The sequence below is a fragment of the Peromyscus californicus genome, unplaced genomic scaffold (genome assembly GCF_007827085.1).
Source record: "Peromyscus californicus insignis strain IS unplaced genomic scaffold, ASM782708v3 Scaffold_4__1_contigs__length_199733344, whole genome shotgun sequence".
Taxonomy (NCBI): Eukaryota; Metazoa; Chordata; class Mammalia; order Rodentia; family Cricetidae; genus Peromyscus; species Peromyscus californicus.
Window position 1 is genome coordinate 27634698 of NW_026294562.1, and position 26626 is coordinate 27661323.

The following is a 26626-nucleotide window of genomic DNA, read 5'->3' on the forward strand; positions in this document are numbered from 1 at the left end:
GAATCTAGTCAGTAAATAACAAGGTTCTGGTACCAAGGTTCACCCTAAGCTCTTAATCACTTGCAAGAGTTGTTGCAAATTTTCTCCCAACGATCAGAAAATGATTCTAAATTTCCGAGAAAAATTTTATAATGTACCTTGCTTACTAGCCTAACGCAGACCGTGAGAGACCAGCTGCCACAGTCCTCTCAGGGTAAAAAAAGGAACACCTCAGAGTAGCGAGGGGTAGGAAACTTTTTTATCTGAGGGTAATTAGGAATAAATTTTAATCTCTCTATGACTAGTGAAATAAGGAAACACACATGCCTTCTGATGATAACGTTCTCTTTTACTTCTTCTTAAGAAATGGTCTCTGACTCTTTCTGTCTCCACACTGCTACATATCTCCACAATACCGCACACAGCCACATGTCTTTACATACATACATATTTCATATGGCTACACATCTCTCTTTTCACACATTTCTCCTCTGCATCTCTTTTCTACACAGGTTCTTCTTCCTTGTCTCCACACAGTTACACATCTCCACACAGCCACAGCTGAACATCTCATTTACACAGCTCTCTCCCCAGACAGCCTTTTACACAGTTCCTAGCACAGCTCCTCTATGTAGCAGCAGCTCTTTCACACAGCTCCCTCATACTTATACACACACATACTTCTATATTATTCTCTCACTCTTTATTCATTCATTCTTTCACACACTCACTTTTTCACACTTCTCTCATGCTTCTTTTTCGTACTTCTTTATCTCTCACTCAGCACACACGCGCACACACACACCACCACCACCACCACCACCACCACCCATTCATATTCTGCAGCAGCTCTCACATAGCTCTACACAGCCATCTCTCTCCACACCGCTGCTACAGCTTTCAGACAAACTCTGGACAATTAAAAGTTACATTTTCAGGGTCCTACCCATTCTCACAACACAAGATAAGTCACGTAGTTTCTCTTAGGCTAATAATGTCACATTGACCCAAGCACATAGCTCTAAGTTGGTGAGGGGTCCCAGACATTAAACAATTGCTGAACCTTGAGCAGTCAGGGTACATGCAGAAAGGGAGCTACTGCAAGGACTATGTCTTGATGTAAACAGCCTGGCCTTGATTTAGCAATAAACAACACCTGGGAATTAGTTTTTGTGCGTATTCTGCAGGGGCAGTTTAGTCTGTATTGAATTTGTTCTAAGGTCTTTGCAAAATGTGTAAAAGGCTGTCTTTGTGACTGAGAATCCTATGTCAGTCTGAGTAATGTAAAATATCCTAGTATTGTTTCTATATTTCAAAATTATACAGCTTAAACAGAAATCATAACCTGACCATCCACAACTGTAAGTGTGCCCAGAGATATAAAACACACCACCAAAGGGCTGTGGAAAGCACCCCACAGCTGTTCTTATTAGGGAGGCACAGCAGTGGCACCCGAGAAAGTTAGAAAACAACTGGTTTCCACAGCCAGTGACCCCACGGCTTTGCCAGGTGGGGCTCCCCATCAGGGAGTTATACACCTGGTGGGTCGACTTGTCAAACACTAGTTGTCACCTGCTATATACTCCCACGGCCCTCGGCACTGGCCCTACTAGGTGCTCATTCATTGACTTTCCATCATTTTAATGTTTACTGAAAACTCTTCACACAGGAGGCACTGGGCAACAGTCAGGATGCCCTCAGCTGTGAATGAGACCGCAGACCCTGGCTTTCTTGGGTTTTCGTTCTGGGAGGGTGATAGGCTTTATGTGTGTAAGCCAATACATAGGAAGCGTTCAGAGCATTAAGTGCTCTGAAGAAAGTGAGAAAGTGAGATGATGGACAAGGAGAAGGACCTCCTTGGTCAGATACGTTCTTGGTGTGCAGGTATGATTGAATCATGGTCTCAGCTTTTGGGAATGACACCCTCAACCTTGCTTTCCTTTTTTAAAACTAATCATATCGTGAGACATGAATTGTCCACTTGGGTCATCACCGTCAATACTTTACCATTGGAATCACTTCATTGTTTCCAGTGTATAACTTCAGCCCTTTGTGAATTTATATGTGATACGTCGGTCTTTTCTTCCTCAGCCAACCCACACGCACCTTTTCGCATAATGAACTCGATTACTGCAGTTTCTGAAAGGTATCTACCAGCGATACGGTGTAACCATTTATGTAGAGTCCTTTCAAGTCAGCCTTGGAGGCTGCTTGTCAAGGATTCATCAATTGCAATATAAAAATAAACATTGCGGTTTAAAAGTCTTTGGCTCTTTCTTTACTCCCTAATCACAGATGAACACAGACTCTTGGATCTAGAATCAGCTGCGATGACTCAGTGTTTCCACCATGCTGTTTTCAACCAGTTGCTAAGAAGTCATCTTTTAAAGTATTTTCAAGAAAAAAAGAAGTGTTATATATGCATGTAGTTTAATGTCAAATAGATGCACAAGACTGAAGATGAAAAGTGGGAGGAGCCAAGTTTCCCCCTTCTGTTGTTTTTGTTTGATTTAAGCATTTTGAGCATACTGGCTTACCAGGAAAAGGTAAAGAGGTAGTGGCAATTTTTTTTTTGACTACTTGAATGTCTAAGAGTATTGGGTGTGGTGGTGGTGGTGGTGGTGGTGGTGTGTGTGTGTGTGTGTGTGTGTGTGTGTGTGTGTGTGTGTGTGTGATTAAAGTGGCTTACAGGCTGTGGTCCGAGTAGTCCAACAATGGCTACTTTTGCTTGACAGAAAGGCCAAGAATCTATAATTGTTCAGACCCTGAGCTGGATGTCTCAGCACTCCCAATTTGGTGTTGGAGTCCCAGGGCATTTCTAGAGAATCTCCAGTCTGTGTTGGAACCTGAAGCAACAGCTTCTAATACCAGTGAAGAAATGCCTCAGCAACAGGGTAGATGGGCTTATTCTTGAGTATGAGTGCAAGCAGGCCAAAAGCAAAATCTTCCTTCTTTTATGTCCTTTTATATAGGCTGCCACCAGAAGGTGTGACTCAGATTTAGGGTGGATCTTTCCACTTCAAATGATCCACTTGAGAAAATCCCTCTTAGGTGTGCCCAGCTGCTTGGGTTTTAGTTGAGTCCAGACATAGCAGTTGATAATCAAGATTAGCCATCATGCCCAGAGTACTCTGTTACTTAGATGAAGCCGAGATGGGTATGGCTTCAGGTCTCTCTACAATCTGGTCTCTTTCTTATGTTAATCTTGATGTTGGAATCTCCAGGCCCTACTCTCTTATCATATTGCTTTGAGGCTTGAGAGGCAGAGTTTGAAGGGGTGGAGATGGGGGGCACATCAGCAGTTGGCTATTTAAATAAAAATTATTTCATGCTGCATACATGGGCAATGAATGGGTTCATGGGCTGGGGCTCACTGTGTTCTCTGTGCTCTCTCAGCCTGTGAACTTAGGATCTAGACTCATCAGTGGGAAAGCTCAGGTTTTGCCATGAGCCTGTGAGGCTGGGAGCAGATCTAATTTAATAAATCTACCCTCACACTAAACTCAGAGAAACATCCATCACTTGTTGCTAAGGTTTTATCTGTTTTTGTCAGGGACTCTAAAGTGCATGCTTGTGCTGGGTCTAGTACTCTCCTCACTAAGCTTCTTCCTTAGGTTCTCACTGACTTGAATGAGCTACATTTTATTTAGAGCCTTAATTGTTTTACGGTTTGTCTTTGTCTTCCATGGTGTGAGGGAGAAATTCCTTTTTAATTTTGTTCACATAATAAGCTCACTTTCATCCCCCATGCCCCTAGCTTGCGACACTCTCTTTACCATCCAAAATGTCTTCAATATCCTAGATTCTAGTTTGCTACAAATTCTAGATTTCTGAAAAGAAAGATCTATTACTCTAAGCTGTGACACACACAGTTTACTAGATGAAAACAGCCAAACATTTGTTACTCCCAAGATCACCATAGGGTTGCCATTGGGTAGAATTCTTCCCTAAACAGAATAGACAGGGAGGAAGTGGTTTCAAAATGGATTTATTTATTTATTTTTAAAGGGGATAGAAAAGCACTAAGCCAAGATCAGAGCGTGGGATGTAGAAATCACTGTTTCTTGCCAAAGGTACAGTAGGTAAAGCTAAGGTCTGGTGCTCAACCACCGGTCAGTTCTCTACCATTCTTCTGTATGCAGAACTGATGTCCAGCAATGTGCTGGTTTGTGTGGGTCCTGCTGATGCTGCCAGACAACAGAGCTGGGGTGCAGCTGTCCTTTGCTACCATCACCTCCCAGACACCCACACAGCCTCAGGTGTAACTAGGCCCTAGTCCTCCTCTAAGAGTGCTGGGCTTCAGTACTTCACTGGGAGTCTTCTAAGCTCTAACTAACTCCTAATTTCTCCTTTCCCCTTTCTATCTCTACTAAAATCCTAACAAGGACAGGTGTGCTTAGATTTCTAGACTGACCTTACACAGCTTGGAGGCCATTGAAGACGGACCCTCCCTGCAACCCCTGACCCACCTGTTATGTAGCTACTAGTGACAGGAAGGAAGTGTCATAGCTGTCCCTTCAGAAGATTGAAAACACCATAGGAAGGGGAGGGATCAGAACCAGGAGCTAAGGTCCCCCAAACCTTGACTAGGCTTTCTTGGCCATGTGGACAGTTGTGCTAGTTGATGGCTCTTCTGCTGCTGGGTGGAAGTATTTCCCATTCCCTGGTGATATGTCTGAGGGACCTGACATCCAGGCTGGGACTGGCTCATCTTGACCTTGGCCTCTGGGGCCACCTGGTGCTGTGTCTTCTTCCACTCCTGGGATATCTGGGCATCTGCCTCCTCATATGGATCTACAAACACCATGGTTTCGTGCTTCTTCATCAGGGCAGTCAGTTTGGGGGCTACTTTCCACATTCTCCATACCTGCCAGCATGTCAAAACTCCCAACAACTCATTCAAAGGTGGTATGCTTCTTATCCAGGTAAGCCCAAGAATGTAACATGATAAAGAACTGATATTGGTGGGCGTAGGGCCCAGAATTGGCCACATTGAGCACTCCATGGTCTGTGTGTGATAGATTGGGCCGGAACTCATCTTTGAAAGGCAGTAGGACTCACTGCCTGTACCTGTAGGGTCACCCCCACCCTTAGATCACAAAGTTCCTGATGGACCTATGAAAGATGGTACCGTCATAATAGTACTTCTGGCCCAGCTTTAAGCTATGGGATAATGTTTTTGTACACTGGTTTAATAAAACGCTGATTAGCCAGTAGCCAGACAGGAAGTATAGGTGGGGCAAGCAGACAAGGAGAATTCTGGGAAGAGGAAGGCTGAGTCAGGAGTCACCAGCTAGACACAGAGGAGGCAAGATGATAAGGCAGAACTGAGAAAAGGTACCAAGCCACGTGGCTAAACATAGATAAGGATTATGGGTTAATTTAAGTGTAAGAGCTAGTCAGTAATAAGCCTGAGCTAATGACTGAGCAGTTATAATTAATATAAGCTTATGTGTGTTTACTTGGGGGATGCAAGTGGGAGAGATTTTTCCTGACCGCTGGCTGTCCGGGACACAGGAAAACTTCCAACTACAGCTTGATGAAGTTCTTTCAGGCTCTGGGGGTCAGGTCACAGCATGGTTCTAAGCTAAGGTCTCCCTTGTTGGTGGGCAACCTCATGTAGACCTTCATGACAAGCTGGTAGCTCAGTACATCTTCATCTATGACAGCCGCTTCATGTATGGCCTATGGCACCAGGGTAGTGCAGGTGAAGGATGTGCTGAGCTTTCCCATTGAATAGGGGACAGCATTCAGTTGGTCCCCCTTTCTCTTCTCAGGTGCCTTCATGGTGATTGCCAAGATTTCATTTCTCTTGAATCCCCTGTAGATATGCTGGAGTGTCTCTTAGGTCTTAGCATTGGTATATCTTAAATAATAAGATAGATCCTATCTGACCTTTGCCTCATCTGTATGTCTTACTTTTTATGCTCTTCACATGGAAGAAATTTGAGATATTGAACTTGTCCAAGTGGGTGGAGTCCAGCACGGTGATGATTCCTTCCTTGCCTAGAAAAATGGTTCATCAGTCAGCAGGCCCTTGAATTCGTGGCCCGGATATTTGGCTGCTCCACTGATTCATAGGTGCAGCCATTGCTAGTTGTCCTGATGGCCACAATGTGGGTGTTGTCAGTGAATGCAGAGAACAGCACTTGACAGTGTGGTACCACCCTTCCCTAGTCTTTGCAAAGTTCAGCTTGATCAGGGACTTCCCACCACATTTCTCTTCATTACCAGGGTTGGTCCTGTACTTCTTAAATCCTGGAACAATGTTAAGCAAGTCAAAGGTGACACCTTCTAGGGTGCAGCCTGGGTAGGCAAAAGGCTACCTGCAGTGGTCAGAAGGTGAACACCGAAAACTGTCTGTGTGATATCTGGCTTCATGCCACTAGAGATGTGAGTGTATTGAGCACAGATAATGTACATCTTGCCCTTCTGGTGCTGTTGTCTTCTGAGAGTGGATGTGGGGAAATGGGCAGTGAAAGGAATTCTCACTTTCTCTCCTTTTTATTTAGTCTGTGACCACACCCTATAGAATAGTACCATATCCATGGTTAAGGCAGGGCTTTTCCCTCTCAGACTAATCAATCTAGATAATCCCTCCCTGGAATGCATAAAGCCGTCTCCTAGGTGATCTTGTCACATTTGTCTTAGCCATCTCAGCAGGATCTTGGCTGGGACTTCAGTGGAGAAGCCCAGGAGTCATGACCTGAAAAATATTCAGACCATAAAACAAACCACCAGAACCACAGCAGCATTGGGGACATGCTCCAAATGGGGTCACTGTATAAATGCAAGGCAGTCGCCAGTTGCCTCCATGAGGGATATGTAAGGCAATGTATTCTGGGGGGTGAGACACAAGTGAGGTAGGTTCCTTTCTCTTCAATGGGAAGTGTTCACAGGCCCTCTAAACTTGTTTTTATGAGGATCTGAAGCCTGAAATATAACCTCTAACGAAACTAGTCTGTCCTGAAACCCTGGTCATAGAATTGTCTACCTTCAGACAAGGTGGGAAATGTTCCAAAAATCATCCTTTTGTGTGCCCCAGGCAGACTTAAGGCGTCATGCTGAGATCTTCAGTCCTTAGGAGCCTGTTGAAAATGGAAAACATGTGGACAGAGTCAACTGTAGAAACAAGTGCGCTACATGTGTCTCTCACAGGAGCAGCCATCATTTCTTTATTGCACAGAAATCATCTTGAAACTGTTGAAGAAACACAAGCATTGGAGGGCTCCCTTGACAGGCCCGAACATGGCAAACCCGGGTCAGAGCATGCAAACACGGCGCTGACAGGTTTTCCCTTTTCTGCTTCTCTCCCTTGCAAAAAACTATTTGGTTGCATTCCTAAAGCTAGCCCCCAAGGCTCATTCCCTTATTTGGCCACTGACTCACTTCTGGGACAAGATGCCAAGGGGCAACAATCAAAGTTCATTATTTGGCTACCATGTCCAAGCAGGGTTAACCAACTCACCTGGCACAGACGTCCCCTTTTCTCCTCCAAGACCCATTCCTGCAAAAACATCTGCTTGGTTCTGCTGCTGCTGCTGCTGCTGCTGTCTGTATTTGCAGTCTCCTCCTGCCCCCTGCTTGCCCCTTCGGGGTAATAAATCTCCTTTGTGCTAAGAATTTGGTGTCTAAGTGTGTTCTGTACTGATTGGGGGTAGGTGGGTTGGGGGGGGGGGTTGTCATCCTACCTTACAAGCACAGAGTCAGAAAGTTAAAGACATATCCATTTTAAAGGCAGATCACTTGTTGGAAAGCTGGTCAAAATGCTGGTAGACAAGTCGTGAGGGGGATAACAGAAACCGAGAGAGTCTCACCACCCAGCCTCAGATGAGCACCGCTCTTACACACTAGGCATTAAACCAGCAAAGAGCTCATAGGCATTATGGTATGTCTGCCGCTGCTCCAGCAAGTTCTGGAATATGTATGTCAAAGTGGAGCTTAGTTAATTCTCCACAGAGGTAAACGTTTTATTTATTCAGTTTGTTTATTAATGTATTTGTAGGGTTTTTTTGTTTGTTTGTTTTGTTTTCTAGACAGGGTTTCTCTGTGTAGCTTTGCGCCTTTCCTGGATCTCACTCTGTAGACCAGGCTGGCCTCGAACTCACGGAGATCTGCCTCTGCCTCCCGAGTGCTGGGATTAAAGGCGTGTGCCACCACTGCCCAGCCGTATTTGTGGTTTTTGAGGCAGGGTCTTACTATGTAGCTGTGGCTTGCCTGGAACTCACTATGGAGATCAAGCCATGCTGGCCTCAAACTCACAGTGATTTTCCTATCCCTGCTTCCCTAGTGCTATATTTAAGGGTATGTACCACTATACCTGGCAGAGATGAACATTTTAAAGGAGTTTTGAATAGCCCTTATTTACATGGTATGGATTTGAACTAATGGAATGAGGTCAGTATGCAGACTCCAGAGAGAACTTGTTACAAAGGAAAGGGTGACAATATAATACTTAAAATACAGAATTGTTGGCTGTATTTATATATATATATATATATATATATATATATGTATGTATGTATATATATATATATATATATATATAATGTATCCATCAATATCTTTTATTCTTGGGGGCCAGGAAAAGCATGAGCTGCTTGGCCTTCCCTTTTTCTCATGTTTCAAAACTGGTTTACCCAGATCCTGGCTTAAGAGATAGTAACCTTTTTCTTGGGCACCGCCAGGATAACCAGAAACCAAAGAAAGAAGCAAATCTAATCTAAAGCTAAAGCTAAAGCTAATCTTTGTTGTCAAGCTGACTTCATCTGGCATCCGCTAGAATCCAAGCAGCTGGGCACAGCTCTGGGGAATTTTCTTGATTAGAACATTTGAGATGGGAAGCCCCCCCCCCCCAGTCCCCCTTCCCCGCCCTAAATCTGAGCTGCACCTTCTGGTGATAGCCCACATGAAAGGACACAAAAGAGGGACGCTTTTTGGTTTTGCCTGCTGGTCCTTACTCTCTGGAAATTTCATCCTTCTGTTGCTAAGGCAACACTTTGCTGGAATAGTCTGAGGACCATCTGAGACATCCAGAAGAACCTACTGGATTCTTGATCTTTCTGTCACAGCACAGCCATTGTTGAACTAGCTAGACAAGCCCGTAAGCCACTCCAATAAATCATATCAGTTTTATTCCTCTAAAGAACCCCGGCTAATACACCATATAAAAATGTTGCAAGTGGACCTTGAGAGACAACGTTAGGACATCAGCCCGAGTCAGGCCTATGATTGTGGCCTGTCAGATACCCCCTCCCCTATCAAATAGTGACTTTTGAAGATGTGAAATTGGGATCAGAAGCTACAAGTGTCCCATCCCAAGGTGGTCCCTCTGAGGACCAGGGCCTCCAATTCTGTAAGTGTAGAGATATAAACCCCCCCAGGGAATGTCTGTCCTTGTGGTCTATATCTTGCCCTGACCTCTACCTGTATTCCTCTCCCTCTTCTTCCTGCCCACCATAATCTGGTGTGCTCTGCTTTGCCCTCCCATCATGAAGGAATCTCTGAACCTCTGAGCCAAAATTTCTCCCAGTAATTCCTTAGGCCTTTTGGTCACAGTGACATGAGAATGATGCCGTAGGATCAGTCATCAAATGGCAAACATACACTAATATGTGATACAGTGTTAACTGTAGCTAAAGACTATCCCAATTTCCACATCTTTGAAAGGTTTATATCCACTATGGAAACCTAGGAGCTGCTTTAATCAAGGTAGTATAGGTATTCTGTGGTCCAGAGTGGCTTTGAACGTGGAGTAGCTCTTCAAGGAAATTAAAGAGGTGGGCCGTAGAGATGGCTTAGAAGTTAAGAGTGCATACTGCACTTGCAGAGGACCCAAGTGCTGACAAATTAACTAGGCATCAGTAAATATATAAGGGGGACAGACTTTCAGTCTATGGGCTAAGAGATAGCATTTAACTGCAGTTCTGGCTACACTGTGCACCAAGGAATCCACACTGGTCAGAAACCTGTGGTGGTTTGAAAGAAAATGGCCCCCAAAGGGAATGGCACTGTTAGGAGGTATGGCCTTGGAGGAAGTCTGTCATTGTGGGGGCTGGCTTTGAGGTCTCTTTTGCTCAAGCTTCCCTCAGTGTGTCTGTCAGTTGACTTCCTGCAAGATGTAGGACTCTCCGCTATTCCTCCAGCCTCATGTCAGCCTGCATGCTGCCACACTCCCCGCCATCATGATAATGGACTGAACCTCTGAAACTGTAAGCAAGCCACCTCAATCAAATGTTTTCTTATAAGAATTGCTGTGGTCATTCTCTCTCTCTCTCTCTCTCTCTCTCTCTCTCTCTCAAGATTTATTTATTTATTATGTATACAGTGTTCTGTCTGCATGTATGCCTGCATGCCAGAAGAGGGCACTAGATCTCATTACCAATGGTGTGAGCCATCATGTGGTTGCTGGGAATTGAACTCAGTACCTCTGGAAGAACAGCCAGTGCTCTTAACCACTGAGTCATCTCTCCAGCCCATGGTGTCTCTTCACAGCAAGAAAAACCCTAAGACAAAACCCTTCTGTAGTGATTTGAATGAGAAAATTTCCCCACAGGCTCTGGCATTTGAATACAATACTTGGTCTCTAGTTGGTGGTGGTGTTTGGGTTTGTAGGAGATATGGCCTTCCTCCAAGAATTATAACGGTGGGGGTGGGCTTTGAAGTTTCAACCCCTCATGTCATTCCCAATGTGCTCTATTGCTCTCTGTGTCTCTGTCTCTGTCTCTCTCTGTCTGTCTCTGTCTCTCTCTGTCTCTGTCTCTGTCTCTCTCTCTCTGCTTTGTGCTTATGTTTGAAGATTTAAGCCCTCAGCTTTTGATCCTATAATCATGCCTGCCAAGATGGACTTTTATCTCTCTAGAACAGTGAGCTCAAAAAGCCCTTCTATAAAGTGCTTAAGTCATGGTGTGTGGGGAGTGGAAAAAGCCCTGAGTGAATGTGTTAGGAGAGGATGGAGTCCTGAGTGGATGCGTATTATTAACAAGGACCCCAATAGCTCAGATTCATGGGATTTGGCAAAGACTGGCTAAGAAAATTGGCAAAGCCTTCCTCTGTTCTGTATGCAATTACTGAGAGAGTATACAGAAAGCATCAACATCAGCATCCTTCTCCAGGATGCTTACAGCCTGAGACTGCTCCCCTACAGAGACCTCCTAATGAGATGAGCTGAACCTGTATAAGATGTATAAAATAAATCTGGCTTCTTGAATCAGATGTCCACAACAAATATGCTTAGGTTGCTGCTGTTGTAGTTGGGGCTGCCCCATCAGGGCACACACAGCCTACCCAACCCCAGATTTTCTGTACGTGTCTGTATGCCTGTCTTTTCTTTGTTCCCTGGCTATCTCAGTCAGGACCAAGCCACGCTGAATATGGCAATAGTGTTTTGTCATAGCACAGAATAACAAATTGCCTTCTGATTCAAAGAGTGTGGGAAAATATCCCGTGTCACATGCTCATTTAATTGAGCATCAGAGAAGCCACATTGGGAAAAACTGCGGCTTTACATTGACTGTATTAGACACCAGACAACCTGCACACAGAAGAAAACTTACGTGGAAAATATATGTGGGAAAGCTCTGAGGACCAGAGTCTAGCATCCCTGTTATGTTTAGGCTCCAATACACTGCAGAAAAACTTTAAAATAAAACAGCCTATTCCCTTAAAAAATTTTTTTTTATGTGCATGAGTGTTTTACCTGCATACCCAAGGAAGTCAGTGGAGGATTCTGAGTACCCTGGAACTGGAGTTACAGATGTTTGTGAGCCGCCATGTAGGTGCTGGGAACTGAACTCTGGACTTCTGAAAGAACAGCCAGCACTCTTAACAGCTGAGCCATCTCTCCGTGCATCTTTGAAAGGACATTGAGGTGAATAATTGAATAGAAAGGTAAGCTCAAAGAGCATAGATAGTCATAAGTAATATTCTTTGAACTTGAACCTTTCTGCTCATATTCAGAAAGTCATGTAGGAGCTAGCTCTGTGTTTCTGAGGTGGCCACAGTCCATGGACACCTTTAGAAACACTCCCATCTACTAGTTCCATGTACCAAAGCTGGAGGGACTGCCCAGACAGGTGTGAGCATTTTGGGAAGTTACCAGCTATCAGTTATCAAGATGCTGGCAGACTGTGCTTAGAGTCACCCAACTAGAGCTGGGGCAGATGAAGCCCAGGAGCTACTGTTGACTGCCTCCTTTGAGCAAGCTAAATCTCAAGAGACCAGTGTAGTAAGTCCAGAAAAGACTGTCCTGTTTTGGGGGAGACTATGTGCTGTGTGTGAATTTGGGGTGTACAGATGCATGCCTAAAGTCATATCACATGTTACATTCTTCCCTCGTGGCCTATTCTGCCTGATAACCACAGGTTAAAGCATTGATTTTTACATATACAAATCTTTATCTTTTGAAAATTTCACAAATGTATATAACATACCTTGACCAAACATACCTTTCTGTCTTCCCTTTGAACTTGTTCTAGGATGCCCACAGCATATTTCCTTTCGAAATTCATGTCATCTTTAAAATATTTTGTTTTATTTAACCCATTGAGTCCAGTTAGTGCTCCTTATAAGGACATGACTGTTGAGTCATCTTCTGGGCCATGGGATCCTACTTTTTCAGAACAAAGTAACTGTTACTCCCCCAGCGACCATCAACTGCCAATAGTTCCTCAGCTAGGCATGGGGCCTATGATAGACTCACCATAATTCATGCTTGAATTTTTTTATGACTTAATCTTGTGCAGATAATCACAGCTACTCTGAGTTCATGCACACGGTAGTAATGTTCTATGCAGAAGAAAGCCTTTCACAGCACCCCTCCCCATCTTCTGGCTCTTACATTCCTCTTCTAAAATGTCCCTTTTTTTTTTTTTATAGGCAGGGTTGGTTGATATAGATGTCTCACCTTTTACCTGAGCACTCCTAATCATGTGTTCTGATACCCACTGCAATAAGAAGCTTCTTTGACCAAAGTTGAGAACAGCAGGAATATTTCCATTGCCAGAGCTAGGGATCAGCCTAAGGCATTGTTGGCTCACGCCACATCTATCTTGGGAGCAGGGCTTGGCCACTCCACACCTGCTTGGCCGTGTGGATGAGGCTCTGCAGGGATTGGGGACCCGGTCCTTCTCACCTGTCATGAAGACAATGTTACAGTCGATGTTTATCTCCATAGGGGTAAAGAGTATAGCTGCTTGCCCTCATGCTGCCTTCCAGTGATGGGCAGGCATCCAATGCTGTCTTCCTTGGCCTTGGTCTCAGTGAGGTCCTTAAAGTTCATGGGCACATGCTAGGTGTGGTGGCACAGGTCTTTAAGGCCAGCACTCAGGAAGCAGAGGCAGGTGGATCTCTATGAGTCTGAGGCCAGTCTGGTCTACAGAGTGAGTTCCAGGACAGCCAGAGTGACACATAGGAACCCTGTCTCAAAAAAAAAAAAAAAAAAAAAAAAGTCTTGGGCACAGACCTGACAGCCACACCAGTGTCTGTCCCTCTGTGCCATGTTTCCAATCACATGGTGGCCCTGAATGGCCTTATCCTAGAAGACCTTTCTCTGCTCTATGTAGGTGAGATAGGCTATGTTCTCTCTTGCATCTGGCTGCATACAAGCACCAACATTGGAGGACACAGCCCTATTCATGAGATCAAGTGCTACTTTGAAGTTGTGCCTGACAGATGAGTGTGTCAGCCCCAGGTCTAAGAACATGGACTTCCAGCCCAGATTGTGATCTCCCCACAATTGAGGCTATCACTGAGCCAAGAGTGCACCATCCAAAGTAAGTGGGGAAAGATGTGCTCCTCAAGGAGCCCAATTAGGCCGGAGACAGAGTCCATTCCTTCTCAGTCCATCACCCCGGAGATGTGCATCCGTGGGCTGCAGTTAGGAGTGGATGATTAGCTCACCCAAGCACAGGCCCAGTCACTTACTCAGTGTTCTATTGCTGTCAGGAGACACCACGACCATGGCAACTCTTATAAAAGAAAGCATTTAACTGGGGTTTGTTTACAGTTTCAGAAGTTGAGTTCACTATCCTCATGGCGGGGGCGTGGCAGCACGCAGGCAGACATGGTAGCTGAGAATTCTACGTACAGATCTGAAGGTAGCAGGAAGGGAGAGACTCTGGGCTTGGGATGGGCTTCTAAAACCTCAAAGCCCACCCTCAGTGGCACACTTGCTCCAACAAAGCCATACCTCCTAATCCTTTCAAATAGTGTCACTCCCTAGTGACCAAGCACTCAAATCTATGAGCCTATGGGGAGCATTCTTATCCAAACCACCCCACCCAGCTTGAGCAAGATATTCTTGACCCTAAAAGCCCCCAGGATTCTGGCATGACAACCGCTTTCCAGGGCTTCAAGATGAGCTTTGCGGAGGCATCTCTGGATTGTCACTTCTGAAGGGCATTGGACAGTTTGATATAGATTCAGAAGTAGAGTGGCTCCAGGCCATATAAGAGACCTCCAAGACATGCTGCAAGTGGATGGGAATGATATCTATCACAGGATTCCAGCTGTTTACCTCCTTCTGCAGCCTGGGTAGATGTGCCCATTCAGGTTGTTTTCCAGGATCCACACAGAGAGGATGTGCACCAGCTGTTCAGGAAATCCACCACAGTATCACAATTTCTGGGCTGCCACTGGGTGGGGACCTTCTGAACAAAAGGCACCTAGATCTCCCACAGAAGTTTGAGAAAGGTATGTGAAGACTGGTTGTCATGGGACTGTAGCTGGTCATTTTCCAGGAGGCTCTTCTACCTGGAAATGACTTGGGTGCCATAGACAGTGTTCTCAAGAGGACCCACCCTTTGAAGTACTCCTTCAGTGGAGAATAAACAATGGCCTTGGCAAGGTCATCCAGGGATCATTCCTTGTATTTCTTGGCTGAGTCTAGAAGATGCAGAAGTACTCATCCAGTGTGGAGGGTAGGTGCTACAGAGCCAGCACCTTGCTGAGATTGGATATGAAACAGCTCATGGGAAAGGCTAACCACCATATGGTGCTGGTGCTACACCTGCTGGGCCCTCTGGATGAACTCTTGCTCAATAAGCAGCTGTAGGTAGTATTCTAGCTCGTGGATGGGTGATGTTTGCAGCTTTGACACCAACTTCCACCCTATGAGCCCTGGGTACTTGTCTTAGTAACTTCTATTGCTGTGAAGAGACACCATGGCCAAGGAACTCTTATAAAAGAAAGCATTTCATTGGAGTTTTGCTTACAGTTTCAGAGGTTGGTCCATTATTATCATGGTGGGGAGCATGGCTGCATGAGTGCAGCTGGGAAAGCAGCTGAGAGCTTTACGTCCTGATCCTGATTTTGAAATCTCAAAGGCCACCTCCAGTGATATACTTGCTCCAACAAGGCCACATCTCCCAAATCCTTTCAAACAGTTCTACTCCCTGGAGACTAAACATTCAAATACACGAGTCTATAGGGTCCATTCTTATTTAAACCACCATTTGCTTGTGACTGACTTGGCTGTAGTTGTTTAGACAGTGATCCTGACCTGTCAAGTCAATCACCCTAATCTGACACAGCTTCTTTTTATTTAGTTCAGGACCACACACCATGGCAAGGCACCACCCACAGTTAAGATGTATATTTCAATCAATCCACAGATTTTCTCCCAAGAATGTCCAGAGGTTGTCTGCTAGGTGATTTTGGATTTAGTCATGTTCACAATGTTAGCCATTATAGCTGCACACAAGCCTATGACTAGAAACAATGGCAGCTGAAGTGCTCTGAGGAAAGCCAAGAGGCCGGAGGGTGATACGAACAGAGGTTTTTTTTTTTTTTTTTTTTTTTTTTTTTTTTTTTTTTTTTTTTGAGACAGGGTTTCTCTGTGTAGCTTTGTGCCTTTTCCTGGATCTGGCTCTGTAGACCAGGCTGGCCTCGAACTCACAAAGATCCGCCTGCCTCTGCCTCCCCGAGTGCTGGGATTAAAGGCGTGCGCCACCACCGCCCGGCAAGAGGTCTTGATAGTCTAGAGGCAAGAGGTCTTGATAGTCTAGAGGAGCATGTTTGGATTTTATTCTGCAGGAAGGCATCGGTACAAACATACCTGCCAATGGTTGGTTGCCTCTAAATTAAATTTAAAATCAAGATGTCATCCAGATGGCTTAGGAGGTATGGAAGCACTGGTGATCTTTGTGTAGGATCCCTGCCCCTGCCATTTAGAGAGGATATAGATGGAAGGTGGATTCTCAGAGACAAGACTCACCTGGCTAGAAGGATAAACTAAACTTCAAATTGATTACAGTTTAGTTCTGATTCTCTGGGGGAAAGAAAGAAAGAGAGAGAGAGAGAGAGAGAGAGAGAGAGAGAGAGAGAGAGAGAGAGAGAGAGGAGGGAGGGAGGCAGGGAGGGAGGGAGGAAGAGAGGAAGGAAGGAAGAAAGGAAGGAAGAAAGAAAGAAAGAAGGAAAGAAAGAAAGAAGTTAAGATCAATCCACATGAGTCTATTTAATGGGTAATTGGGATTTACTAAGATATAAATTGGGGAAATACACTCACAAATACAGAACTGAGTAAACAGCTAAAGTTGTCCTCTGTTCTGTCTGGGAGAAAATACACCTGGCCAGCCAGTGTCCGATCATGCCAAGAAAAATGTGACCCCTCTCTCTTTCCTTTTAAGAGGTCATGTGAGAAGGCAAGAAGCACTGCCTCTTTTGGGCCCTATAGCCCAAGGTCATGAGTGGAGCAGATACCACTACACTTACCCTTTTTGTCTAAATAAGAAAGTTCTAAACCTAATACAAACTATACACAGTAAGAATGATTATTAAGTATTATCCAGGAGAAATAAAGAGTAATAACATAAACAAAAATGGAAATACAACCAACAAGAACATCATCAAACAAGAAACACATACTAAATGTCCAGAAATGTCCACACCATAGGTAGATGGCAAATTACAGAAATTACTCCAATAGCTGTCCTATCTTGAAGAATCTAACTCTAGTACCTAATATGTTCTTAGCTAAGATATGAGAGGATTGTGACTGTAACTATCTAGTCTTCAACCTCATCAAAGACCTGAGAAGAAAAATAATATTCCCTGAGTAAACAGGAAGTGCAAGCAAGCAACTTCCAAAAAAAATGCAAGAATTGACAGAGACAGCTGGCAGCTTGGACAGTCACCTAATGTTTCTCAGCACCATTGGGGCATCCATTTTTGGCTATAGGCCTAGAATATCTGACAGATCATTTTCAAAAGCAGGAATTTTAAAAGACCATCTTACCATGTCTTGGCAAGGTTCAGCAGTTGCTTTTCCTTGTGTCCTGCTCATCCAGAAAGGACAGTGTAGATACTGTCAGCAGCCAAGGCAAGGGCAGTTCTTTGCTCAGCAGGCCAATTTTTTTTTTTGCCAAGAAGACAAACTTCCATGTAAGATGAATTGCTAAATGGTCTTATTAATAAAAACAAAAACCAAAAAAACCCAGAGTCAGATATTGGGGTGAAAGTCGAGAGATCAGAGGAACAGAACAAGCCACCGCCACAATTTCTTACCCTAGGAAATCCTCAGCCCAAGAGAAAGCTACTTGCTGTGTACTCACGCCTATATCCTTTCTGTGTCCTGCCTTCTCACTTCCTCTCTATGCCCAGCTACATCACTTCTTCATTCTGCCCAGCTCTATCACTTCCTGTCTGTCTGTACAGACCTCCAGACCTCTATGGTTAACTAGCGCTGGGAATAAAGGCATGTGCCACCACACCTGGCTCTGTTCCCAGTGTGGCCTTGAACTCACAGAGATCTGGATGGATCTTTGCCTCCCAAATGCTAGGATTAAAGGCATGTGCTACCATTGCCTGCCCTCTATGTTTAATATAGTGGCTGGCCTTTCTCTCTGATCTCCATGCAAGCTTTATTCATTAGAGCACAAATAAAATATCACCACACTTCCATTTGGAGAGTCTACAAAGCCCAACATTCTCTCAAGAATGTATCGGTGCTGCCAGGAGCAATTGCATCTCGTGTCCATAGAATTCTAAGTTATCAAAACTTTTAAATGCCATGTTCTCTAGGTCTATGAAGTGTTTGAAGATTACTTATCCATCTGACACACATTTCTGTATATCTGGAAAACCTGACTACATGACTATGATTATTACAAGCTTGAGTGACTATAAATCTGTAGTTCTTAACAACATAAATAACTTAAGGACTAAGGCTTCACATTATAAAAGTAAATAACCTGTGAACAGATACACAGTACAGGGACAATGACCTTGAAGTTGTGACAATATACAAAATATCTTAATCAGAGGTAGAAATGTATAGTGCAATATGACAACAATATCCTTAATATGTATAAATATACAAAACACTCTAAACAGAGGTAGAATATACATACAGTATGACAAATATAATTTTACATTTGTATCAATATACAAAATATTTCAAACAGGAGTAGGAACATATGTACAATATGACAAATGTAGTTTTTATTTGTATCAATATACAAATTATCTTAAACAGAAATAGAAAAATAATTTTATATTTTTATCAATATATAAGATTCCATACCAATGCAAATTATCTAAAGCTGATAGTTACTGATTTAGTTTACAAGTAGATACAATAATCTACCTTATTATCCTATCCTATCTATTCCCCATTTCTTCTTTTCCAAAAGAGAATTCTGAGTTTAAACTTTATTGTTCAATCCCCCAACCTTATTACAACTTATAACCAACTCCTAACAGATGACAATTGTCCATAACCCTGAGAAAACAAAACCTTTGGGAGAGGGGGCATCGTTTTCTTAAAATTACTTCCTGTTGTCTAGAGGGCAATGGTATCTCTGTGGGATGCTGTAAGAAAGCTAAAACAATGGTTAAGTCTCATAAGGAGCTGTAACATTAGCCAGTCTCAGAGCAATGGGTAAGATTTATCTGAAGTTCTGGCTAGAAGTATAATATGATGGACCATCTCATCTTGGAACTATCATGAAGATTTTGCACTCCAAAGCTGATCATAGAGTGGTGTTTATCAGCTGAATGGCATCATTATGGACTGGGAAGAGTCATTGTTATGGGGCCCCATCTTCCTTCTGGAGACTTCAGAGATCATTATTGGGAAGACTAATTTTTTTCACTGAGGAAAACTTGAACATTATTAATATCAATTATTAATATCCCTCTTCTGACATCAAGTGCTGTGGGATGGTCTTTCTGTATGCTGTGAATATGTATTGTTACCATTGATTAATAAAGAAGCTGCTATGGCCTATGGCAAGGCAGAATAGAGCCAGGCAGGGAATCCAAGCAGAAAGACAAGAAGAAGGTAGAGTCAGAGGATTAATTTAAGATATAAGAGCTAGCTAGCAAGACGCCTGCCATGGCCATAATTTAAAAATAATATGAGCCTGTGTGTTTATTTGGGTCTGAGCGGGCGCAGGACCAGTGGGTGAGAGAGATTTGTCCTGACAGTGGGCCAGGTGGGACACAGGAAAACTTACGGCTACAAAGACAGAAACACAGGATAGCTTCAGGAGGGCCTGGATCAATACCCAACAGCCTCAAAGGTTTATTCAAAAGGCTTTTAATAACATGCCAAGGGGAGAGGCAAAAGACTTCCCCCTTGCAATATCAAAGCACGCTGTACAGCTAAGTGTAGACCCTTCCAAATACCTGGCAGACATGCTCGTGGTCAAATCATCTCCTTATGCAGCCCTGCTGGGTAAAGCAAGCTCAGATTCTCTGACCCTGAGTGAGTTCACACTAGGAAGTCTCTGTGGGCCCCCATAAAACTTTAGACTCACAATATAGGATAGATAGCAGAGTATTTTCTTTAATATAAATAGACTAGATATTGTAACTGTAATTCTTGCTTGATAACTGTTTTGTTAAATGCAATTTTACCATATTAAAATGAAAACCTTCCTTTTTGATTAGACAGAAAAGGGGAAGTGCTATGGGATGTCTTTCTGTATGCTATGAATATATGTTGTTTCCATTGGTTAATAAATAAACTGCTTTGGCCTATAGCAAGGCAGAATAGAGCCAGGTGGGGAATCCAAGCAGAGAGACAAGGAGAAGAAGGTGGAGTCAGAGGAGACACTGAGCATTTCTGAGACAGCAAGATGTTATGGAACACAGGAAGGCCACAAACCACGTGGCAAAACATAGATTAATAGAAATGGGTTGAATTAAGGTGTAAGAGCTAATTAGTGATAAGCCTGAGCCATAGGCCAAACAGTTTGTAATTTATATAAGCTTCTGTGTATTTATTTGGGACTGAACGGTTGTGGGACCTGGTGGTACAGAAACTTCCATCTATGGAAAAAAGAAAGAAAAGAAAGGAAGGAAGGAAGGAAGGAAGGAAGGGAGGGACGAAGGAAGGAAGGAAGGAAGGGAGGGACGAAGGAAGGAAGGAAGGAAGGAAGGAAAGAAGGAAGGAAGAAAGGAAGAAAGAAAGGAAGAAAGGAAGGAAAAAAGAAAAAGGAAATCCTGGGAAACCTGATTTTTCTATCTTCCCAGATTTCCAGCTCAGCTTTTTAAATGAAGCAGTTTTGACACAGGTCACTAAGAATTTGACTTCTTTCTACTCCCCCCCAGCCCCCATCAGTATAGAAGACTTGAATATAGGGGCATTTTGCACACATGGCACATCTGGAATCAAAACTATCTTTGACACTATTAATGATATTGAGCTTGTGACCCTGCACCATGGGTAATTACAGGCAACTTGAGAAGTCTAAAAACTAGAAGATTCTGGTCTGTCTGCATGGAAAACATTGATGCTTTGTGGCTTCAGAACTGGCACAGGTATCCTGAATCTTAATTTGTATTCATTGCAGAATTGTTTGGCTTGCACTGGTTGTCGGGCATGTGCTAATGTTCAGGAAGTCCCAGTGTCTACTCTATTTACCCTGCTCTTGCTCCTGGATCTTCCAAGAGAGGGGATCCTCCTTAACCATGGTGGGAACCCCAGTCAGCTCCATCTCCACTGGAAGTAACGAAAGTAAGTAAGGAAAGAAGGAGTAAGGTTCAGCCTCTGATGGAGAAGGAAGTTTGGGTCATATATGGCTGAATGGGGATTACTCCCAAGAGAATCCAGGTGGAGTCTCATGCTTCTACCATTAAGCCAAGAGACAATGCAAACTGGACCCTAAAGAGCTGATCATCTTCTCCAGAAGTAAGGGTGGGTGAGGTCATAATTGCCACTCCATAATCCTGGGAAAGGTTTGTGAGGAAGGTGCTCCTCTGCTCCATTGCTTCCTCATCCCACTCTGGGCTCTTGGCCCATGAGCTGTGAATAGTTCAGTGTAGGCACATAGACAGCGGCTGTCTGGGGGAAGGAAGACTTGCTCACTTTCCTCTCTGTTTCTTGAGCTGTTCTAGCATGTAGGCAAAACCAAATTAGTCTTGAAAATTTCCAGTATAGAGGAAAGAAGGGATACCAAGCATGCTTTGAGTTTGAGGTTGAAAGTACATGAAGTACAAGCAGACACTGCTATGAGTTGAGATAAGAGGACAAGTTCTTTCCGTGTAGGAAAACATCACTGGGTGCTGTCACTCCTTTGGGGGCAGGGCTGCTTCAGCGATTCAGCCAGAACTCACATGGCTACTTCTGCGGTGGTAGGACAAATGCTCCTCCACGGCATACTCCTTTCCCTAGCCCTGGCTCTCCTGTGTCCCCGCTGTTGGTGCAAAACTGATGGGTGAGTGGGGAAGAAAATGGTAAGAGTGCTGATTGTGAGGCTGTGGGTATGGCTCAGTGGTACAAGACTTGCCTGATACACACAAGACCCTGGATTACAACCCCTTCACTACATCAGTCAGTCCACGAAGTAAAGGGAACTTAAGGGTTTTCATTCCATGTGCATCTAGCACTAAGATGGATAGACCAGGAGAGCTTGTGTGAATTTGCAGCAGCCAATGGCAGATACTAGATGGGCTGCTGCCAGTAACAGCAAGCAGCAAAGAAGGATCAGCCTCCTTGGGTTGGGGCTAGAGATGAGGGCTGCATAATGTACACTCTTTCTGCCCAGCATCTCCAGGCTCACTTTTCTCTAATTGAGACAGACTATCCTTTCCCTCCATGCTGCCTGCTCTTATTTATGCCCCACCACACCCTGGGCACCCCTTCTTTTGTTTTTGTTTTTTACTTTCCAGTTACTGTGACATAAATAAACTAAGGGAGAAGAGCAGTCCATGTTGTCTAGATTGTGAGTATATGTGGCAAATTTTTCACCTTGAGCATTTACCATGCTTGCTTACAGATTATAAATTTGAGTGAAAAAAAATAGTCAAAAGAAACATTTACTCTAGGTTTTTGTTTGTTTGTTTTTGTCTGTTTTTTAAGTAGTGGATCTTAGAAGATTAGGGATTCATTAAGGTCACAGGGTATAAAAGAGTCAAATCAGTAAGATCAAATAATCCAATCTGGTACCCACATCCACATCAGTAGACAAGCAACTAAATCTGCAGAGGATGCTCTGGAGATGGAGACAAGATCTGGAAGGCAGTAGTTAAAAGTGCCTGGGTGTTGTAGCTGTCCTGGGTGATCAGCAACTGTAAGCACACCAGAGACTGCCACACAGACACTCTTAAAGCCAAAAAGAAAGGATTGTTGACCAGTGGCACTTGCCCAAATCATGCGGCCCTGAGCCCTTTGTCCTTAACGCACAAAAACCACATCCTGGTTGTCACACTTTAGTTAGCAAGAAGCAGAACTACCGAAGCCAAAAAGCAAGGTTAGTACATTTCCTGGATCTATGGACTAGGTCTTTGATGGATTAGGTCTTTGTTCCCATGTTGGCAGGTGTTGGGATCTATGTGCTGGGTTTTAAGGTCTGGAGCCTTGTTACACAACCATACTTGGAGGCTACACTAGTGTTGTCAAATGGATTAAAAGGAGAACATTTCCCTCCTTACTCTCCATGATCACTAGTTTCCAGGCTACTCAAAATGTCTGTAACAGTACAGAATCAGCCATGGAGATCCATAGAATAGAGATAAACACAGCTCCAGCTCCCAGCCAAGTTGACACAATACTTCACAATACAGCCTCTTTATCTCTGTTTTTATTATTTGGTTCATTCTATGTAGCTTTAAAAAAGATTACAAGGCCTTCCCAGAACCAAGAAGAAAAACAGCAGATACAAACACTGCAATCAGATGCTGATGTGACAGATTTTAGAATTACCAGCCAGTGATTCCACACACCCCCCACACAATATATCCTGATTAGAGTTTCCCTCCTACCCCTTCCAGTTCCTCCCCACCTCCTCTCCCATCCAGATCCACTCCCCTTCTGTCTCTCAGTAGAAAAGAACAGGCTTCTAAGAGATAAAAACAAAATATAGCAAAATAGAATAAGATAAAACAAGAACCATTACATCGAAGTTGGAAAGGGCAAACCAAAAGAAGGAAAATAGCCCCAAGAGAATCAAGACCCACTTGTTCACATACTCAGGAGTTCCATAAAAGTACTAAGCTGAAAGCTATAGTATGTACATAGAGGTTGTAGTGAAGACCCATGCGGACTCTGTGCTCATTGCTTTCATTTCTGTGACTTCATAAGAACTTTGTTTGCTCAGTTGATTTAGAAGGCTGCCTTCTTGTTCTGGTGTCCTCCATTCTCGCTGGCACACACATTCCTTTTGCCTCCTCTTCTGTGGGGTTCCCTGAACTCTAAGGGGAGGGATTGGATGGAAATATCCCATTTAGACCTGTGTGATTTAAGATCTCACTGTCTCTGTAATGTCTGGCTATGAATCTCCGTATTGGTTCCCATCTGCTACAGGAGGAAGCTTCTCTAATGACGGTAGAGCAAGGCATCAACCTATGAGTATAGCAGAATATCCTTTTGGTACCTTTTTTAAAAAAAATTTATTTATTTATTTATTTATTTATTTATTTATTATGAATACAGTGTTCTATCTGCACATACCCCTGCAGGCCAGAAGAGGGCACCAGATCTCATTACAGATGGTTGTGAGCCACCATGTGGTTGCTGGGAATTGAACTCAGGACCCCTGGAAGAGCAGCCAGGGCTCTTAACCTCTAAGCCATCTCTCCAGCCCATTTGTTACCTTTTTTTAAAGTATTTGATTTTTACCCTAGTCTTTGGGCTATCTAGTCTCTGGGTCTTGGTCAACCAAGCAGTGTCAGGCACAGTTTCCCTCTCCCGGAGTGAGCCTTAAGTCAGATCAGACATTGGTTACAGTTCTGTACCACAGTTCTGTACCACAACTGCCCTAGCACATTTTGCAGTCAGGACAGATTGTAGATCAAAGGTTTTGTGGCTGAGTTGGTCTTTCTGTTTTCCTTTCAGTAGCCTGCAGAGTACCTTGCTACACCAAAGACTCTAGAACATAGGGGTGAAGGGTCTAGGTAGGCACCAGGTCTACTTCTCCTTGTTCAATGAGTTGTGTAGGTGTTGTCCTCAGCACTGGGGTCTTACTGTCAGTTTGTTGGGAGCAACCTATAGTCTTGGCAACAGTTGGGTTGTTTGGGGAGTCCCATGGTACCCCTTTGGCCAACAACTCAATTGGATGTAACCCAGTTCCAGTACTGGAAGCTTCATTTGGTGACAAGAGATGGCCAGTGCCAGCCAGTGATATTTAAAAAATTGTGATTTATACATTAAGGGTACCAATGAAAAAGTAACATGCACAAACAGATGACAAAGCAGTCAGAGAGATGGAAACTCTAACAATCAGAAGTAATGCTAAATAAAAAAAACACTGACAGAGGGCTACCGAGATGGCTCAGCTGATAAAGAAAGTATTGCTGCCAAGCCCGATGCTCCTGAGTTCGGTTTCCAGAACTTATTGTAGAAGAGAAAAGTGACCCCTGAATGTTGTTCTCCTACTTCCACACATCAGGTGTGGTATGCATGCCCTCCCCACATCATACAAACACATACACACAGTAACAATGAAATTAATTTTTTTTTTTGTTTTTCAAGACAGGGTTTCTCTGTGTAGTTTTGCACCTTTCCTGGAACTTACTTTGTAGACCAGGCTGGCCTCGAACTCACAGAGATCCGCCTGCCTCTGCTTCCTGAGTGCTGGGATTAAAGGCGTGCACCACCACCGCCTGGCTGAAATTAATTTAATAATAAATAAAAGTAACTAAAGATTTTAAAACCCAATGACACAGTAAAGGTGTTTTCCATGGGTTCAGCATCTCAGACACAGCTATAGTAAGATCTGTGGAATGTATTCTTGGGGAGAGAGAGGCCTCACTATGTAGTCTAAACTGGCTATAAACTTGCTTGCAATAGTGGTTGGCCTTGAACTTCCAATCCTCCTGCTTTTGCCAGAGCATAGAAGTCCTCCACCACAGGAGTCCTCCACCACACCCTGCCAGTGGAACAATCTTAAAGCAGGTAATATTTATACAATGGGAAGAGAGCAGAGCAGAAGGGGTGCTCAAAACACCAGCTGAGGAATTCGAGAACCATCGGCAGATGTCAAAGCACAGACCCGAGAAGCTTATAGAACACAAAACAAGACAAATACCAAAAAAGTTATACCTAAGCACATTTTTAATCTGCAGAAAAATCAAAGACAAACAAACAAAAACAAAACAAAAACCTTGCAAAGAAGCCAGAGGAGTGAGTCAAAATCTTACCTGTAAGGAAACAATGATACAAATTGCAGATTTCTCTCAAGTGACCACCCAAGTAGGTAGACAGGTTAACTGTTCTTTACATCTCCAGTATTCTGACAGTTTGTGGTGACAGTACCTGGGATGATTGTGTGCCCAGCCATCCTGCTGGTCACATGGTGGATCTCTTTAAAATTGCATCTCCTTTCTCTCTGAAACACTTTCTCATGCTATTCCTCTGGTAATTTCATCCCTGCCTGCTCTATCTGGAGCTAGTGTCTGGATGTTGAGTTTCCTACACTGGCTCTCTAACATTCACACCATTTCTACCCTGTTTTTGGATTCAGTTTTTTCTTCATTTAACTAGCACAATAATATGCTGTATCAATAGAATAAGAGAAACCAAGCCCAACATAAACATCTCCCTGGAGCGTAAAGGCATTTCAGAAGCGCACCAACCTCTCCTGATACAAGACCTAACAATAAAAGCTCAGCAAAGCAGGACTAATAGGAAACCTGTCTGGCCTGATAAAGACACCCATAGAGAGCTCACACTCTTCCTCAGACTCAGGGATGAAGGACTGGATCCTTTCTACTAAGACCAGCAACAGGCAAGGATGATGTTCTTGGCACCTCTAGTCAATGTTGTCTGGAAGCTTCCAGCCAGGGCAGTCAGGCAAGAAAGGGAAATAGAGTAATCAGGATTGGAAAGGAAGAAGTAGAACTCTCAATTTTCAAAAGCCTATGATCTTTTATGTAGTAAATTCTATTAATCCACTTATCAAATAAGTTATGCAAAGTTGCAGGATTAGAAGAATTGATTGCAGTTTTCTAAGTTAGCAGTGAACAATCTAAACATGAACCTGACACCAATTCCATTTACTATAGCTACAAAGAGCAGAATATTTTAGAAATTAAGAGAAAGCAAGTGCAAATTTGTACTCTTCAAACTATAAGGCATTGTTAAAAGAATATTTTAAAGATCTAAATAAACTAGTTATGGTGACACACATTTGTAATCCCAGCAGTTGAAAGGCTGGGGCAGGGGGATTATGAGGTTCAACACTAACCTGAACTACATATCAGGACC

General features: G+C 43.6%; 2 pseudogenes; both read right to left on the minus strand.

Annotated features, from left to right (window-relative positions):
- Nucleotides 1-2659: 2659 nt before the first annotated feature.
- On the minus strand, nucleotides 2660-13151 carry LOC128095296 (RING-type E3 ubiquitin-protein ligase PPIL2-like; annotated as a pseudogene).
- A 306-nt stretch (nucleotides 13152-13457) lies between these two features.
- On the minus strand, nucleotides 13458-20918 carry LOC128095301 (tuftelin-interacting protein 11-like; annotated as a pseudogene).
- Nucleotides 20919-26626: the final 5708 nt, after the last annotated feature.